At 43.0% G+C, this 17,724-nt stretch overlaps 1 protein-coding gene across 6 annotated transcripts in view; it reads right to left on the bottom strand.

The window, feature by feature from the left end:
* The window catches only part of ARHGAP24 (Rho GTPase activating protein 24), a 222,005-nt gene that overhangs the window by 65,813 nt on the left and 138,468 nt on the right, over positions 1–17,724 (bottom strand). The gene's annotated exons all lie outside the window — the stretch shown is intronic.

Genomic DNA, 17,724 nt, shown 5'->3' with positions numbered 1-17,724 from the left:
CAGCCTCATGCTGGCACAGCTGTAGCAATCTGGACAACAACAGAGCATCAAGGCAGATGAAATCACAGAGACAGAAAAGCAGTAACTACCCAAGTGAAGCATTTTCATTAGTGATTGCCCTCAACCAGAACGCAGCATCTGAGTCCCTTCCCCTAGAAACACTTTGGTAGAGCTGAGATCTGAATCAGGACTTTGTGCCTTGAGTCCATGCTATTTTTCATGGAACACTTGGTACAAGGCTTGTGTTGCAAGCATCGTGGAGGAGAAGGGAATGTGAGACTTAACTTTCAGCTCTCAGGGTGACAACAACTCCTACCTCAGCATAGTTTTGGCTCACAGCTACAACCTTTTGTAATGCACACGTGGAGCTCCCCTTTACAAGAGGCCATTATAACTGTGGAAGGATAATAAAAGCCAGTTAGGAGAAGGTGAGGACTCTAGCTGCTAGCAGATGCCAAGTTGCTAATGACCCCACAAAGATTAAATCAGAGCCAGGGCTTGACCAACAAACAGCCTCAGCAGATGCCATTAGGGTTGGCTCTCTTGGAGCAACAGGAGGGGATGCACAAGAAGCAGCTACAGCTATTTCTGAATGGCAGAAGCCTTTGCCCAGCAGCAACACTGCCCAGACAGCCTTACACCCACCCAGGTAGCTGTTCATTCCCTCTAGGGCTGCAAAGATTAAAAGAATAGATTACATCTGTGTTGCCCTTGAAACACTGCCATTTCATTTTCATCAAATTGTATCACCTGCTGCTTCAGAAGGAGAGTCAAGAAACAAACCTCTGCTTCCCTAAAAAAAACAGAAAGAAGAGAAAACAAACAAATGGCAAAGCCCTGCACTCTATTGATTATATTTAGCAGCACAAGCATGCCTTTTCCCCCATCCTCTCTCCAGCCTGGTGTCAACAGCTTGCCCCAGGCTCTGTGAATTAACTCCCCACAGGAAAGATGTGACCTGTGATGCACAAGATTATTATCGTTTTTATTTTTTGAAATGTGTTTCCAGTCCAGCCAATGAAAAGCAACAGGCTCCTTCAATAAGGCTGTGAGGTAGAAGGGTAAACACAGTCATCGAGACTCCTGCAACACCCTGCCTAGAAAAGCAATATAAAGGCAGCCTTTAGGAGAGGACATGCTCTCCAGTCCCTGAGGCTCTGTGTCCCTCACAAACACTTGCCTGGGAGGAGAGGAACTGTGAAGGAAAATGTGGTTCAGACAGGAAAATTAACAGCTGTAGCAACCAGGTCTGCTTCTAATTGAACCTGCTCTTAGCCGAGAAAGAGGCAGAGGGTGAGAAAGTCACTATTTCCTTAACTCACCCCACAACTCGGAATTAAGTCTGCTCTGTGTCACCAGGGAGTCTGAGGGACCTCTGCTTTTGTTACTGTTGCTTATGAAAATCTCTCTCAACAAATACCTTTGCTCCCCACATAAATATTTTTTTTAATATCTATCATAGGCTGTGGCCCAAAGGCAACACACATTTTTGTATCATCAGGATTTTTCTGTCGTGTATAACTCAATTAAGAAAGGAAAAGACATATATGTGAGCATATTTTTCAGCAGTTTGCTGGAGACTGGGAAAGCAGTTATTTTCTTTAGCTTCTGCTGCTATAAATCAAAATGTGTAGATATGAAAATATTAAGATATCCTTATTTATAGCTATGTGAATAAGTGAGTTTGTGCAGTGCTGGCCAAAGAAAACCAAACAGTCACTTCACTGACTCAAAATGACAAGCTTTTTGGCTTCCTTGGTAAAACAAAACTGAAAATGCTCATTTCAGAGCAATAAAAAAAAATATGCTAATCCAATATGAAAGTCTTTTGATCATTTAATGCCATATTTTAATAGCAATCTTGATAATTTTAAAAGATAAGGTTCTTTCAAAAGGAAAAACACCTCCAAACCCATTATTTATTGACAACATAAACCAAAATCTACTCGTATTTTTTACCTGACCCATTTGGTGAATTCAAGTCAACTTCATGTATAGCTTCAGTCAACCAAGAATATCAAGCAAGTTTTCCAGCCCTCTTTTACCACAGCACCCAAGCATCAGTTAACAGAAAATACTTTTTCTGCCTTTCTAGTCTCAGAAATTTGGTCTTGAATAAATAAAACACTGCTTGCAGCAACTGTGTAGTCACCAGCAATGGCCAAGCCCCTCTGTGGCTGCAGGCAGCACTCATGGCCTGGGTACAGCTCCCTGTGGCACCAAGGACCAAGTCCAGCCATCATCTGTTCAGTTCCTCCCTGCTCTCCTCCACATACACCAGTCTTACTGAGTAGAGTAAAATGAGTGTAAACACTTAAACATTCATTATCACACTGATAACTTGTCTGTGGACACACTGGTCATTGCCAGTTTGGTTTGATACCATGGCAACAGGCTACCTGGGATCTGGCTGCCAACTGCTGTATTTTGCTTATTTTGCAAGCAAGCTGGCATTTTGTAATTCTAGTAAGAAACCATTAAGATGGGCAATTAAATACATAATATGGGGAATTAAATATAAGGAACAAAGAGCAGGAGTAATTTCTTTGGTCTGACACTCCACAGGACCAGGCAGATGTGTTTGTGTTGTCTGGTTTAACAGAAGAATCCCAGCAGCAAGAAAGGGGATGGCACCTGGCTCCCTGGGCCAGCAGGTCCAGCCTGGGTTGAAGCCCATAAAATGCAGCCCAGTTTCTTGACCTGGGTCAAGCAGCTAACTGTCAGCATGAAAGCTGATCTGAATTCTCAATGTTCCCAAATGATGATTTAAAATCTTTTTGTTCATAATGCAAACAATGTTTCTGCCCTCATAGCTTTGATCTCAATGAATACTCAATAGCCAAATGGAAAAGAAATGCATAATCACTGAGGTGGAAAATGAATAATTGCAAACTACTGTTTAATATCCCAAACTGGTGACTTTTGGTTGGAAGTCTTATACTAGGATAATTCTGAGGTAGTGCCTCTCCCCTAGTTGGTATACAGTTGCATGCACCTTTAGACCATGACATTTCATTGTTGCATCCAGGAAAAACATTTAGAAAATAAGCAATATATGTTCTGAAATGTTACCCACACTGTAATGCATTTGCATCCTTGCATGTTGCCAGTCAGCAGTGTCAGTCCTTCACCTGGCTTCTGCCATTGAGCAACATCCCTGTGCAAAGACCTCTCCTTTTTTTTCATACATAGTGGGGCAGCACTGCCCCAGGTGTTTTGATCCCAACCCCTGGCACTCCCTGGCTTGTCCTGAGTCACCCCATCTGTAACACCATTATCCCTGGGTTCCTTACACTGGAGGAAATACAAAGCACATCTGCTTTTCACACTCCATGTGCTGAGTTAATCTTGCTTAAAAAGTTATACAGAAAAGGCATAAAAATGACAATCTGTCAACTTAGCAAACACCAATGTCATTCCCTTGCTCTAACCTTTACTTCATCATCTCTTGCTAGCTGAGCTCCAGGGGACAGCTTTACCATGCTGTTTGTCTGGGGGGCATTTCCTGGAGGTCGCCTTCAGCCATAGGAGCCAAAACTCTGCAGCACCTGGGCCCTCAATTCTGACCTTCAGAGCTGACCTCCAGAGCTAATACAGGCAATACAGCACAGCCCCTTTCCCTCTGCTCCTCCTCATTGTCCGCACTTGCCTGTCCGAGGCACCTTTGGGCAGCAACAGCTTCTTCTTGCCTTGTTTCTTGTCTCACTTTCCCCCACCCACCCCCCCATAGGAACCTTGTCCTGATTTTCTCAGGAACGTGTCTGTCACTCTCCACCACAGGGAGACTGTGTCAAGACTGTGTCCTAGCCCACAGACAGTATTTAACATACTGCAAAATGTTTATTTCCAACTTATTTACATGTTGTTATTCTTGCAGTCTTCCATCTCTTGTATTTTCCCTAGGTTCTTCAGCTGGGAACAGAAAGCCAGATCCTAGGACTATAAAACAAGCTTCCACAAGGAAAGCTGTTCTGTGAATTGTTGTTTTAACAGACAGGGAAAGGATTTAAAAGTCAAAGAGAAACACAACAGCAACAACAGCTCTGATTGAAACCTGCCTGATAACTCCCACCTGTATTTCCACATCCCCTCAGCCACAGCACATAATATAACCATTCTCTTCTGAGCAGTCTCAGTCAATATTAATTAAAGGTGCAGGCATTTAACGCAACCACCAGGCTGCTTTTTCAATCTTCACAACAAAGGCATCATTTTCTTGCTCCTGCTCTTCCAAAATAACCTTCGTCCCTGGGTAAATTTAGATTTCAAAGGAAAGTGCAGAAGGTCTCCAAGAACCTCATTAAAATGCTCCTTTCATTGGGGCAAGGCAGATATTTTTATTTGCAGAAAACCAAATGGAGTCCCAGGCCAGGGGCAAATGTACACGCCAGTAAGGAGAGAGGTGGCAATGGGCAGCCTGCACTGGCAGGCAGGTTTTGCTTTCTGCAATTTGCTTTTGCAAAAGGTTAATCCCCAACGTGTTTTGAGGAGGCAAATGCCAACCTGCCGTACATGCGGTCGCATACAATGGAAGAGTTTTTTATGGCCAAGGACAGGTAGGTCAGGGACACTCATCAAGTTCACGTTTCTCCCAGTAAGCCACGCTGAACAGCAAGTTTCTGAGTATGAGCCTCTGCTCACAGTCAAATGAAGATGAACTAAGGAATATAAACCTCCAGGTGCTGGGAAAGGGGCAGGAAAGTACAATATGCAGGTGCTATAAAGGACCTCATTTGTCCTAGACATCCCATATGTTCCCCATATTGTACTATCAAGCTATGACAAAAATAAGCCATTAATATTTCTAAGCCTTTAACAAATAGATTTGGTGGACATGTGGTTTATATAATACTAAGGCTAGAAAGGCCTAATAAATAGAAAAGGAAGCATATTTTTGTGAGCAACACTAGAGCAAAGCAGGATGTTTGTTGCCCCCTACACCACACGCATTTAAGCTGAGCCCCACAATAGTTAAAACGTTTTTTAGACTACATCCTTTAGGTAGCCTAAGATACAATTATCTCGGGGAAATCCCTCTAGCTCCCAGCAGAACCGGTGACTTAAACCTTGCAACTGAATTACACTACACTAATAACAAAGAGCAGAAACCTGTGCTAACAGCAAGACAAGTATTCAGGTTAGCTGTGCTTGCACGGCTTTTGCACACCTTGGGATCCTGCTTTCTTCAGCGGGACTGGCCTCAGTCGATCCAGATCCCATTTTAGAGTTCATACTCTGTGTAACAGCAACAGTGCTAAGGAGAGGGTGGGTGTGAGATGCTACCGCCTTTTCTCTGAATGTGTTGATATGAGCCCAGCCCCTGAAAATGAGAGACAGCTCAAGCATGAGATACCAAAGGAGTTACCAAGGCAAGTCCCAGTAGACTAGTGTGTTGAGGGACCTGACCCATAAGCAAAACTGCTTTCCTCAGCATTTGGGTTAGAAGCAAAGTCATTTATGAGTACAGCTGGCTGAACAGATTGGATGAGCCAGTTCCTTCCAACTTGGTGGTAGCAAAGAAGATGAAAAAAAAGCTTACATGCAGTTCAATACCAAAGCCAGCAGAAGGAAGACGGAAAATCGGGAGGGAAAAAAAAAAGGAATTTGACCATGAGAGTAAGGTGTCTTTTCTATCCAGATCTAAAAAGTTACCACTGATCACTGAATGAGTACTACCTCTAATTTCATCCTGCCCACAGCTTGCAAATTTTGCTGAAATGATGCAAAATACCCCATCTGTAATCCCTGCAAAGTAGCCTGTCACTTGCAGCTCATCCCCAGCCTCCCCTCAGAAGCTCTGCTTTTGGGCAACTCCTGCACCCGAGGCAACTGACCTCTCCTAGCCTTTGGTACAGCCAGGGTACAGAGGTGATACAGATGCAGCCATTTGTTCCAGGTTATTCTCCCATGCTTCCTCTCTAACAGCTGCCGTCTCATCAACTGCTCTATTCAGATAAAAAGGTTGACAGCTGAAGTATAGCACTGTAAGGAAGAGGTGCCACAAATAAACCTTCCAATATTTCACAGGTCATCTTCTGAGACAATCACAATAAATCCAAATTTCCTTCTTGAAATACATTGCTAGCTTCTTCCTCAGAGCTGTATTTCAGAATACCCTTGAGTACTTACATATTTTAGTATGTTATTTCCCCTGCATATTTACAAGAATGACACTTATAATTCTTTCACCTCATTCACTTTAAATCTGAGCATCTCAATTTCTGCAGCATTAAAATCTCTCTCATAGCAGGCTTATGTTAGTAAAAGTAGTGATTTTTATGAAGTCTCTGACACGAGAAGCTGGTATTATATATGAAGTGTGAGAGTTACATTAATGTTGCTGTTTGCTGACAACTTTCCAAACTACCACAATTCTATGCCACTGGGGTGTGTAATAGCTACCATTATACAGCTGGCATGGCTACAGCACAGATTTAACACATTCTTGATTTGTTCTAATTCTGATCTTATTTTGAGAAGTCCAGAGGTTTTTTCCTTAGTCTCAGGATTCATTTTTGATGGCATTAAAAAAAAAAAAACCCACACCCACAAATAATCCTGCCTTGTTGTTGTAGGACTTACTGAAACAATTCTCTCCAGGAAAGAAAAATAATTTGTATTTCTACTATCTAAAAATTGTGAAACTCCTAAACAAGACTTCTCTTCTGTCAGGAGTGCTGGGAATTATTCTTAGCACACGCTGACATATACACAGGCTTTTCCAGTACGGACACAATGGAAATGTCTCATCAGGAAGCACTGCTCTGCCCTCCAGCTGGAGGTGCATTATAGCCACAGCTCCTACGTGCTCATTCTGAGGAATTCACGTAAGTTGAAATTTCCACATTACAAAAAGTTTCAGCAGATGCAGGCTTTTGCAAACAGATCTCAGTATATGCTGCATTGATGTAAATGTCTTTATACGATTACAGATAGTAGTGTTGGCAAACACATTCAACCAGAAATGCAACAAACTTCATCTGATGATATCTACCCTGGGACAACTTGTAGCTTTCAGCATAATATTTTGAAAAAGGGACTTGTCCAATTCACAAGCACAACACCCCTCTCACTGCTGTTGCTCCTTTTACTTGCCCAGTACAAAACCAAAGAGCACATGGAGTACCTCTGCTCGTTACTGCTGCTGCTCCTTTCAATTCCCAACCTCTTTTCCAGTTTTTCAGTATAGCAAGATACGCTGGTTTGTCCTGGCACAGCCCCACCTTCAGCTGTTAACAGGCCGTATCCATGTGGCTCTCCACCACTGGTCCAGTGTATGTTTTATTCCCATTAGGGCAGCTTGGTCTGCTGCCTAAACAGCCGCGGACAAAGATAACGCTGCCACAGCGGTTTCTACATGGAAGAGCCATTTCTTGTTAATGCCTGTCATGCCTGTAGCAGCGTGAAGCTGCTCTATGCAACCCTGTGACCTTGAAGTCGGCAGGGGGAGCAAGATGGGGCTGCCTTCCAGTCAGCTGGCTGCCAACCACCAGAGAACAAGATTTCCTTTGGGGCTGCTGTTAAGGCTTTGTAAAAAACCACTTTAGAAAACAGTTTTGATTTGCCAGATGTAAAAGTGGCCTGCAAAGAGGGGGGTGGTGAAGAGGAAAAGGGTGGCCTACTTAAATCCACAGTGTTATACAGGTCCAGATATACTCACTTATTTCTTTTATACTATATGAGTCTACAACAACCTTGTTCTCTAGATATTAAGTGCAAAAAAAAAGAATCTAAGGGGATTCCTTCAGTTAGGTCATGCAATTCAGATCAAAGCATGGTTTCAGCTGCACTAGGAGAATATTTTGGGTGCTCTGAATGCATACAATGCACTCAGAATTAGCCAAAATACTGATCCAATACATTAATGAGCTGGGAGGTGCTGAAATAGATAAAACAGCTACAAAACCCAAAGGAGCATGTAACAAAAGGGACAGCACAGCAGTGATTTTGCAATGATGACAAGTGACACTGATGCTACAGATTACAGAAAAATAACATGCCTGTCATCTGTTTTTGTGATGCTTGAATCTCAGTACTGAAAATGCTCAAGTACCTACTAACAGGCTGTTATTCAGTACGTTGCATTTTCTAGCCTAAAGCTACATTTTTGTCCTCAAGCCTGTCAGTTCTCCCCATACTGGAAGCTAACAGAGCACCAAAGAAAATTTTAAGCAGCGACATCTCATCATTTCCTCTTCCAGATCTGGTAATTAATCAGCTATGCAGTAGTGCATCTTGCCTGCTTATGGCCAAGAAACACTTCCTGATCCAGACTGTGGCTCCTAAGTGACTTTAATCACATTAGTTAGAGAAAAACATAAGAGGGGAAGATTCTCTTCCCTATGTAGGTGTTCCACCACTGGGAATCCTACCATGAACTCTGAAGACAGGCTGTCAAAAATAAAGGTCAGGTCCACTCTTTCCTCCTGACCCTTTTCCTGCCTGCTTAAGGGAACAGACTTATCCTAGTTCATAATAAGATGCAGGAGAAACATTGGTTCCATCTGCAACACAGCAGACACAACACAGACAAACAACAAGAAAAAGGGATAAGAAGCAGAAGGGTTTGTGTGCCCCCCCGCCCAGAAAGCAAGCTTTTCCAAGGTGGAAGAGTTCTAACACTGAAGTCCCCTGCCAGTATTAGTAAATTCCTGCTGTTGTGATTGAGGGAATTTCAAACTTTCTGCTATTTTCAAAACAGTCAGTACCTGGAAATTGGATGAAGAACACCTAGACATTCAGCTTGCTAAGAATAAATTATTTCCTATAGGCTTCACATCCAATGAAGGCATTGCCAGGTGTGAGGTCCCAATGTGAGTTCACAATGCCTTGTTCCATTTCCTGGCTGCAGCAGGGCCTTCTTTTGGGTTTGCTCTGGCCTGGAGGGTGGGCAGCGGCAGGGCAGGCAGCCGACACTGCCACGCACAGCTCCCTGCCGTCTAATGAGAAGTACCATGCTGCCATGCCCGGCTGCTGTCAGGCAGCTGTGTCCTCAGAGAGCATCATGTCAGCAGACAAAGTTTTTGTAATGAGCACCAAATGTAAATGTGGATTCGTTAATACAGGACTGCTGCCTCGTATCTGTTATGACAGCAATAACCACAGGAGATAAGGCAAAGCTTCCTTAATGCAAAATCACAACTCCTATTTGTTATACAGAACAATACCTACCAAACCTATGTCCTGTGTTGGTGCCTATGAATTGAGAGGCTGAAAGCTTTGCCATGCAGTATCTTCCCATGCCTTAGGTAATACACTCCCCCCTCAAGCTTCCGTTCAGTTTGGATTGCTGACTGGCTTGGTCTTATTGCTAATAAAGTGGTTCCCAGTGTTTACATACCAGACTGTGGGTCTGCCCCTCTTCATTTTGATGCTATTTTTGTCTGCTTTTAAAAGAGTATTACCATCACCTGCTCTTGTTTTAGTTTATATTGTCTTAACTCACCCCATGATTATCACAGTTCTTCTCTATCAGCCAATTCTGTATCAACTCCCCAATTAAAGTCTCAAGGCAAGAATTCAAAGCAATTTTAAAATTATAATTGCTGCTTCAAAACTGAACAACTATCCTTTTGCAGCAGAGTTCAAGGCCACAGAAATCTGTTGCTGTAACGTCTCCAGCCTTCCCTGCTTTAATGAGGCTTTCGGGGGGGGGGGGGGGGGGCAGTTCTGCTCTCATGAGAGGGACATGCTTTTATTACTGATCTGTCGAGCTGAAATAAAAATCAGTTATGCCTAAGCCTTCCTTCTAGTGTCCCTGTAGAAAAAAGGGGTTTATTTTCTAGGAAGAAGAGGAGAGGAAAAAAGTATGTGAGCTGCAAACGTCAAAGCAATAATAATCTCGAGTTAGCTCCTCATCGATTCTCATCTCACCTAAATCAGCTCATCCAATTTTGTTGTTGCATGACTGCACTTACTATTATATCTACCTATCATGTGCTGGGTAAAAGAAAATGGTATGACCACTGCCAAGGACTTCAGTAAATGAAGGTTTTGCCTTCCTTGTCCCAGCTGCTCTCTGCTTCTTTGCAACTTTCACAGTCAAGAGCCTGCTTGGTACAAAGCCAGTGCTTCAGCTCCTGGTGAAGTGTTTCAGAGCACCAGCAGCGAGGACTGTTTTCCCATGGCACTTCTGCTGCGCTGCGCCTCTTACACCAGTGCGAGCACTTTTCTCCCTTTTCTCTCAACAACAGAGCAGCTTGTGTTGTCCCCTCTTGCCTCCGAATTGGGAGACTGTATCCTGCATTCAGGACATTCAAATGCAGAATAAAGCCTCAAAGTCCTTCCAACATTGTCATTAGAGTCATTCTACCTTCAGCAAAAGTAAACAACCAGGTACCCAAGGCTAAAAAAGAGGTTCCACGTGGGATGGAGCATGGCTGAAGTGACAGACACAACTAACTGATTTTCACAGCTGTGGAAGGACAACAATGATGCCCTGTTAAGCCTTAGTGGTCCTTAACGTATTGTTATCAATAAATATGGTACCTTCTGCTCACGCTCCACGCACTGCCATTTTTCTGATAAAGTAGTCAGCAGCAACACAGTTGACATCTTTTTTCTCTTTTGCTCAGGACAGAATGAACAACATCCTGTGATCAAAATGGGAGTGAGAGCCATCTTAACGCTGCATGTTGCCTCTTCACAAAACCTCCAGTTAATAGGTTTTGCACCAGCAGCCTCGAAGAAGGATCCGTCCCCTCCCTGCATGGCAGCACACGATGTTGTGCCATCAGCACAGTCCACTCTGTCTGGTCCCTGCTTTTTACCAGGCACAAATGGCGACAGCCTGACAAGTGCATTAAAACTTAAGCTATCCAAAGGCAGCTAGACAGCAACTTTGCGTACAGACCCCCCAGGGTATTCTTCTTTGCTTTAGCTCCCTAAAAATAGCTCTTTAGAAGGGAATGAGGCTTTCGGGGTTTGCTTGTTTCTTTTTTAACCAGTTTTGAAAAGAATCCCTCATCCATAGGCTTTTGTCGCTTTCAGCAACTTACAGGTCAAAAAGCAGAAGACTACTGACAAAGGAAATGTGACCTACGTCTTGCCTCACTACACTAGGTTACATCTTTCCTGTGCATGCTTATGTAATAAAGACAAACGGTGCACATCAAAGGAGGTTCAGAAATCGTGGCCTCTGCTCCTGCCTCCTCAGTAGCTTTTTGCCCAGCATTGGTGAATTCCTTTAAAATTTCTCTGCCACATTTTCCTCTTTCTGCAAAAAGCAATTAAGAATATTTAGTCACCTCACAGGGCAGACATAGCACTTCAGTTAATTAAAGCTTGTAAAGACTTTAAGATCACCCAGTGAAGAGCTTTATAAGAATGTGAAGTGCGTCATAAACCCAGAAAATGACCCAGCGGAGACACAAAGGTCACATCTGAACTGAAGTGTGTCAAATAAAGATCCTGTTTACATTTAAAGAAAAAAAGTTGTAATTTAAATTACTACAACGTGCTTTCCCACCATACCTTAACTGAGATTTTACAACACAGTAATCAGAGAGGTAATAATTTCACATGCTACTTGGTGAACTGGAAGGAATCTATTTGAAGGTGATTTGCAATCAGAGATACCTGGCAGAAACGACTAACTATAAATGTTATCTGCTTTAAGCTGCAAAAAGACAGAGCAAGGGCCCACATGAACACAAGCAAAAGTGCCTCTCACTCCTACTTATCACTACATTTAAGTAAAAGCCTCTTTAAGTTTTGGTGTTAAAAAAAGAAATCAGCTCCTTTCAATACTTCAGAACTTGAAAGCTGCCAGTGACTGGGTTCTTACGGAGTTAAAGGACAGGATCTCCTGAGCTGCAAGGGGAGCAAACAACTTGCAGACAGGGACAGAAGGTATGTGCAAGGGTAGGGGACAGGCTGCTGCTCTACTGCAGCGATTCCAAGGTTAGCAGTAGATTTTGCCCCCAGGGCATTTCACATGTACCACTGTAAAGCAAGGTACCATGCACCAGCTTAAAAACTTGCCAGCTGCCAGCCTGACCAGCCAGCATCACAAGTCAAGTCACGGATCAAGGCAAATACTTTACAGTCCTTGATGTAATAATTACATAGCAGTGGCTACACCATTGCACAAGAACTCACTGCTGCCTCAGGACTCTTCTGCTAAGTGGGAGGATGCAAACACAGTCAGGACCACAACTTGGCCAGAGAGGGAGGGCTGGCAGGTGAGGGTGACCCTCCTCGGGGAGCCTGGGTACCTTAAGCTTCAATCAGTTAAAAACCACCACAGTGAGCACCTGTACTCCTGCTGGAAAGCTGGCCCAGCGAATGTTTTTGATGGTTCATTTGGGTACCCTTAAAGCTACCAAAAGTTTATGTAATTTGTCATCTTCTCTGCCCCAAATCCCCACAGCATTGTTTCTTTCCCTTAACAGTCCTCCCTATACCACATGTGAACTGCAGGGTGTTTTGTCAGGTTTCATAAGGTTGGAAGGAGCACAAGAGTAGGGACAAAGCACTTCAGCAGCCACCCTTCCTGTTTTGCCTGGTGAACAAACACTATTCAGGGTATCCAAAGCCTTTTACAAAGTAGATCTCAGCAGTGGCCTCACACTCTTTTAGGACCAGACAGTGACTACTTAAGGTAAGAACTTCTATGATGAAGGATCTCAACATCTTGTTTCCATTGCTCCACCCGACAGCTTCCTCTGCTCTTGGGCAGCAGCCTCCCCCAGCCACAAGCCACAGTCTCTGCCATGTATCAGGGTATCCAGGGGTAAAGGCAAAGTGAGCTGTGCATTTCCCAGTCGATCATCATATCTTTTGGCGATGCAGAAAAAAGGCAAAGATAAGCCCATGTTAATTTGTTCCCTTCAGGATGTCAGTACTTAAATGCACTAGGTTGTGGCTCAAGATTCATTCCTGCCAGCAATGGTCACTGGACAATACACGTGTGATGTGGGTAAGGTGTGCTACATAATTTCTGCAGAAAGAGTGCGTGGTACAGCTTACGCAGGCTGCAGAAAGGCAGATGATACTGTGATTCAGCAGTGAGGTTGCTGGCACTAACTGATCACCATGCTGTTTCTGAAAAAACTTTGAGTTTGCTTAAATCTGGCCAATTGACCTTGTATCACTTCAGCACCTCCTTCTAATGACTACAAAACTTCCAACCACAGCATTTCTGATTCACTCATGTGTGTCCAAAAATCTGATTTACAGGTTTTTGCCAGAGCAACTAGGATGAAAAAGCTATTTGTGGATCTGAGAAAGAAAAGATGATGTAGAAGAGGGAAATAAAACAATCAAGGCATAATGCAATTCCACAAGAATGAATTCTACTTTCAAACCTTCTCAAATTAAGCTTAAATGAAAAAATTATTTCCTGAAGACACATTTCTCATTCAAAGCAGCCACAGCTCTTCTGATTCTGAGTGCCTAAATAAATATTGCACACACCACTTTTAAGAAGGATAGATTTTTCCATTTTATCTTTGACCATTTATTGCAGGCTCCAACTGCATGGCCACCTGTCCCATATTTAAGTCACTCTGGGCCTATGTTTTACACCTTCATCCTATCATTTCATTAGTTTTCATGTTAGGAGTGTGAATTAACAGAGCCACTGTTACTTCCCCTTTTCCCCACTGTTACTCCCCCTACTTCCTCCAAAGCCACTAACCCCCCTTTTCTTCTATACTGAAACAAAAATCTCAATGGCAGGCCACAGGAGGACATGAACAAACAGTGCCAAAACACACCATCTCTTTCCTCTGGTAACACAACACCATCAATCAGCTCCCCAAGTGGCAGATGTTCAAAATCCACAGACAAGCATGGTGGATTTTTACTGTTAGAGGAAACATTTTGGGGTTTGTCCACTTAATATTGGAAACTTAGTACTTTCTCATTACAAATACAGCTCATTTGCAATGGAGATATCCCATGGGGAGAATAAAGTGAACCAGGCAAAGCCTGAAGCAGAATGTAAACAAGGAAGCTGAAACAACTGCTGGATGTTATTAGCTCTGCCATACATTTTCAGGAAACACTCTTAAGTACATAGATAGAGGAGTATTATCTGTATTATCCCGTGTGGGAATGGTTCAAAGCTGCATCAAGGGAGGTTAGACTGGACACTATGAAGCATTTCTTTACCGAGAGGGTGGTCAAACACTGGCACAGACTTCCTAACGAGGTGGTCGATGCCCCAAGCCTGTCAGTGTTTATGAAGCATTTGGACAATGCCCTTAATAACATGCTTTAACTTTTGGTCAGCTCTGAAGTGGTCAGGCAGTTGGACTGGATGATCAATCCCTTCCTACTGAAATATTCTATTCTATTCTATTCTATTCTATTCTATTCTATTCTATTCTATTCTATTCTATTCTATCCTATCCTATCCTATCCTATCCTATCCCCAAGCATATGATACTTGTTTTTAACAAACATTCTTTGGTGCTTGTAGCTGCCTCACTTTTATTTATTGCTAAGTGTAAAATGTCAGTTCAGGTATTCATTAACATCTTTCCCATCCACAGAAGCTGGGCTTTTTATTTTTGTGTACAAGTGAGGCCACCTCTTTACCCTGCTGCCCGATGGACTGAAAAGTGCACTGGTCAAATCAGCTATGTACAAAGATGGTATCATCCAAAAAGAGCACCAGGAAACAGATAATAACAACATGAATATCTCCAAGTTTGGCTCGGTACCTTTACAAGCTACCAATAACATTGATCTGCAGTCTTATCCAACCTGCATATTCTCAGAACTGCCACACCAAGTCCTTAAGCGATCTCTCCCAGTCAGACACCTCTCCTAGTGACTGCACTGTGCGGGTGACCTGTGGGGTTGTCAGGATGTTACCTGCAGAGACAAGCCTGGTCTTGGACAAGCAGAGAGCTGTCACAACAGGGGACAGCTTTGGGATAGGAAACCTGCACCCCACTGACAAGCGCTGCAGCAGCTGGTGCTCTGTGCCAGCCCTCGGGGGATGTGCGCTGCTTGTACCCTCAAGTCAGGAGCCCTCCTCTTTTTGCATCAGATGCCTCTTTCTGCGTCTAGATGCGTCTTTCTGCGTCAGATGCCCATGACGCAGGGCCTGGAGACCCACAGTTCAGTCCCCAGCACTCTGGCATCCAACCAGCAGACAGGAAAATCTCTGGGAACCTGAAAACTACATTACTTTTTCACTGACAGTAAAATTCATGGCCATGTTTTCAAGAGTGCTGTTCCCACAGCCAGGGTCAGGTTTCCACAAGGAGTTAAGAATCTGTCTGCATACCTGGAAAAGGGGAAGGTTCTCAGAAGCATCATAGAGCAGCTCTTGTCACAACCTGAATGACCCCAATATGTTCCTGGTCATTTTGAAAGTCTGACACTTACTTTCATCTTAAATCAAAAATGTATTTTTCACAAGATCTGTTCCCAAGAGCAGGCTATAACTGCTCCTCTGCCAGCAGGAATGAACGCTGAGAACTTGCAACTTTTTACATCGACCGTATTAAAACACTTCATAACTACGTCTTGGAAGAAGAGGGAGCTGCAGTCTATGCATAATGTTCAGGTTAAGTAATCTGCTACCATCTGACGTTCACAGACAGAAAAGTCAATGACCTCATTTAATGATTTAAGGATTAGAATGAGTTTGGGTTTGTATCAGACTTGGCTTAAGAAGGATGAGCTGGATTCATTAGAAAATGAAGTTTAATAAGCTACTTCTAGTTAAATTAACTAATGAAGTTCAGGGGAAAACAAAACAAAACCAGAAAGCAGTTTTAAACCAGACTATGTAACTATGATTTACAGCTCTGCATTTACAGGACATGAAAAGAGAATGAATTTGACAACTGCTTATCTTCACCAATAGCTCAGAAACCAGTATTTCTCTGAATTGACATTTAAATGACAAACTCAGTCCAGACTTCACAGTTTGCTTTTGAGCTGCATCGCTTGGATTTATAGCCTGCAAGAGATACCAGGTGCACAGCTTATGTGCAATCTATCACTTTTTCATCCCAACTGGAACAATACAGCCAGAAAGATACTGCATCTCCTTGAACTAAGATTTCTGCCCCACCTCTGAGCCTGCACACATGTTGAAGTACAAGGATAACCCTGTTTTGGAAAGAGAGGGCAAGAGGCAGCAGCAGGCCATCTGCAGAGCAAGGACGGGGAGCTCTGCAATATCCATAAGCAGCTCCAGAATAGGGGTACTACAACACACCCTGTGGTACCACCTTTTCTGCCTGTGCTCAGGACATGACAGGTGACCAGCAGCACAGCATCTCACCGACTGACCTAATTAAAAGGCTTAAGGGTCTGGGGAAAGAGAAAGAAGGGATTTTACATCCAAATACTGTGTAAGCACATGCTCACTTCATAACAGCTCTCAGGAGCATAACAACTACCTTCCTCTTACCTCTCATATTGCACAATCCGCACTACCAAAAACCAACTCAACTGCTGCTCTTTTGAGCTGTCTTCAAGCCAATAACTGTAGCTAGCTGAGAGTAAATATAGTATCTCTGAGTTAATGGAGTTTGTCTTTTGCTTTGAGGGCCATGTGTCTTTCCAATACAGAGGTACAAGAATATCAAGATTAGATGATGCATTTAGTCACACAGACTGTCTCCTGTGCCAGGCTGATTCTAGCACATACCAGTCATGAACTGTATCGCTTACCTAAAAGGTATCAGGACTGTACTGTGCACAAGTATCCTTTGTGCAAATGCAAATATGGTACTAAGACATACTGGTGAGTATTTCCAGAAGTGGTTTGTTTGGTACCTGCCCATGAAACACTCAGGGTAACAGGAGGAAGAAGACGGGAAGACACAATGCTGATTAAGAAACATCCAATCAACCTTTCCAGCAGTTTGGTAAAGTTTGTGCATTTGATCGCCATAAGCACACGTACGGCTTTAATCTGCACAGATATGTGCAGTGTCTCCCAAAGTAGTGCTATTTGCCATAGCACTAAAACATTTGCTATTGAAGTTTTAATGAAATCTCATCCACTTCTACTTTTTCCAGAAGAAAACCCAACTAATTCATCTTAATTATTCAGAAAGTATAACGAGTTCTAGACCACACAGACTGAGTTTACTGAATTCAGGTCATGGAGTAACTGACTCTTCATTCCACTTCCCTTCATTTTAGTAATCAGTGTTGAAGACTATTTCTGGAGGATAAAAATCTGGATTGGCCAGAATCAATGAGAACAAACCAGGGTATTTAAATATTTGAATATTTTTTTAAACAAGCCCCAAAACATTAATCATCTAATCTCACATGAACATGACTGATTATTAGCTAATTATCTGAACTCAGTTCATGAAAACGTAAGCCAACACATGCTATAGCTACTCTGCTTATACCATCTGCACTGTTTACGTACAAATGCACACATCTAGCAGGAATACACTGAAAACTCGATTATGAAACTGCCACTTCACCTGTCTTTTCAAATACACCTAAAGCGCAGCTGAGGGAGAGAACATGACCACAGCAGTGCAAAGAGCAGTGCAAGAACAGTGCATTTCGGTAATACCCATTTCTAGTACGCAGAGGAGGCTGCAGGAGCTCAGCATGCTGAAAGCTAGGCAGGATCTTTAAACACAGAGTTCATGGGAATTCAACAGTTCCCCTTCCTTGCATTCTCTACCAAATAACTCAAAAGAGGCGGCACGTCATGCTATTTTAAGATAATGGTATCATTAAGGGTAAAAAATGAGTAGTTATTTTAAAACACAGCAATGCAGCTAA

This window comes from Mycteria americana, chromosome 4, assembly GCF_035582795.1.
Source record: "Mycteria americana isolate JAX WOST 10 ecotype Jacksonville Zoo and Gardens chromosome 4, USCA_MyAme_1.0, whole genome shotgun sequence".
Classification (NCBI taxonomy): Eukaryota; Metazoa; Chordata; class Aves; order Ciconiiformes; family Ciconiidae; genus Mycteria; species Mycteria americana.
Note: the sequence above shows the minus strand (reverse complement) of the source record. Positions and strands in the feature narration are given on the sequence as shown.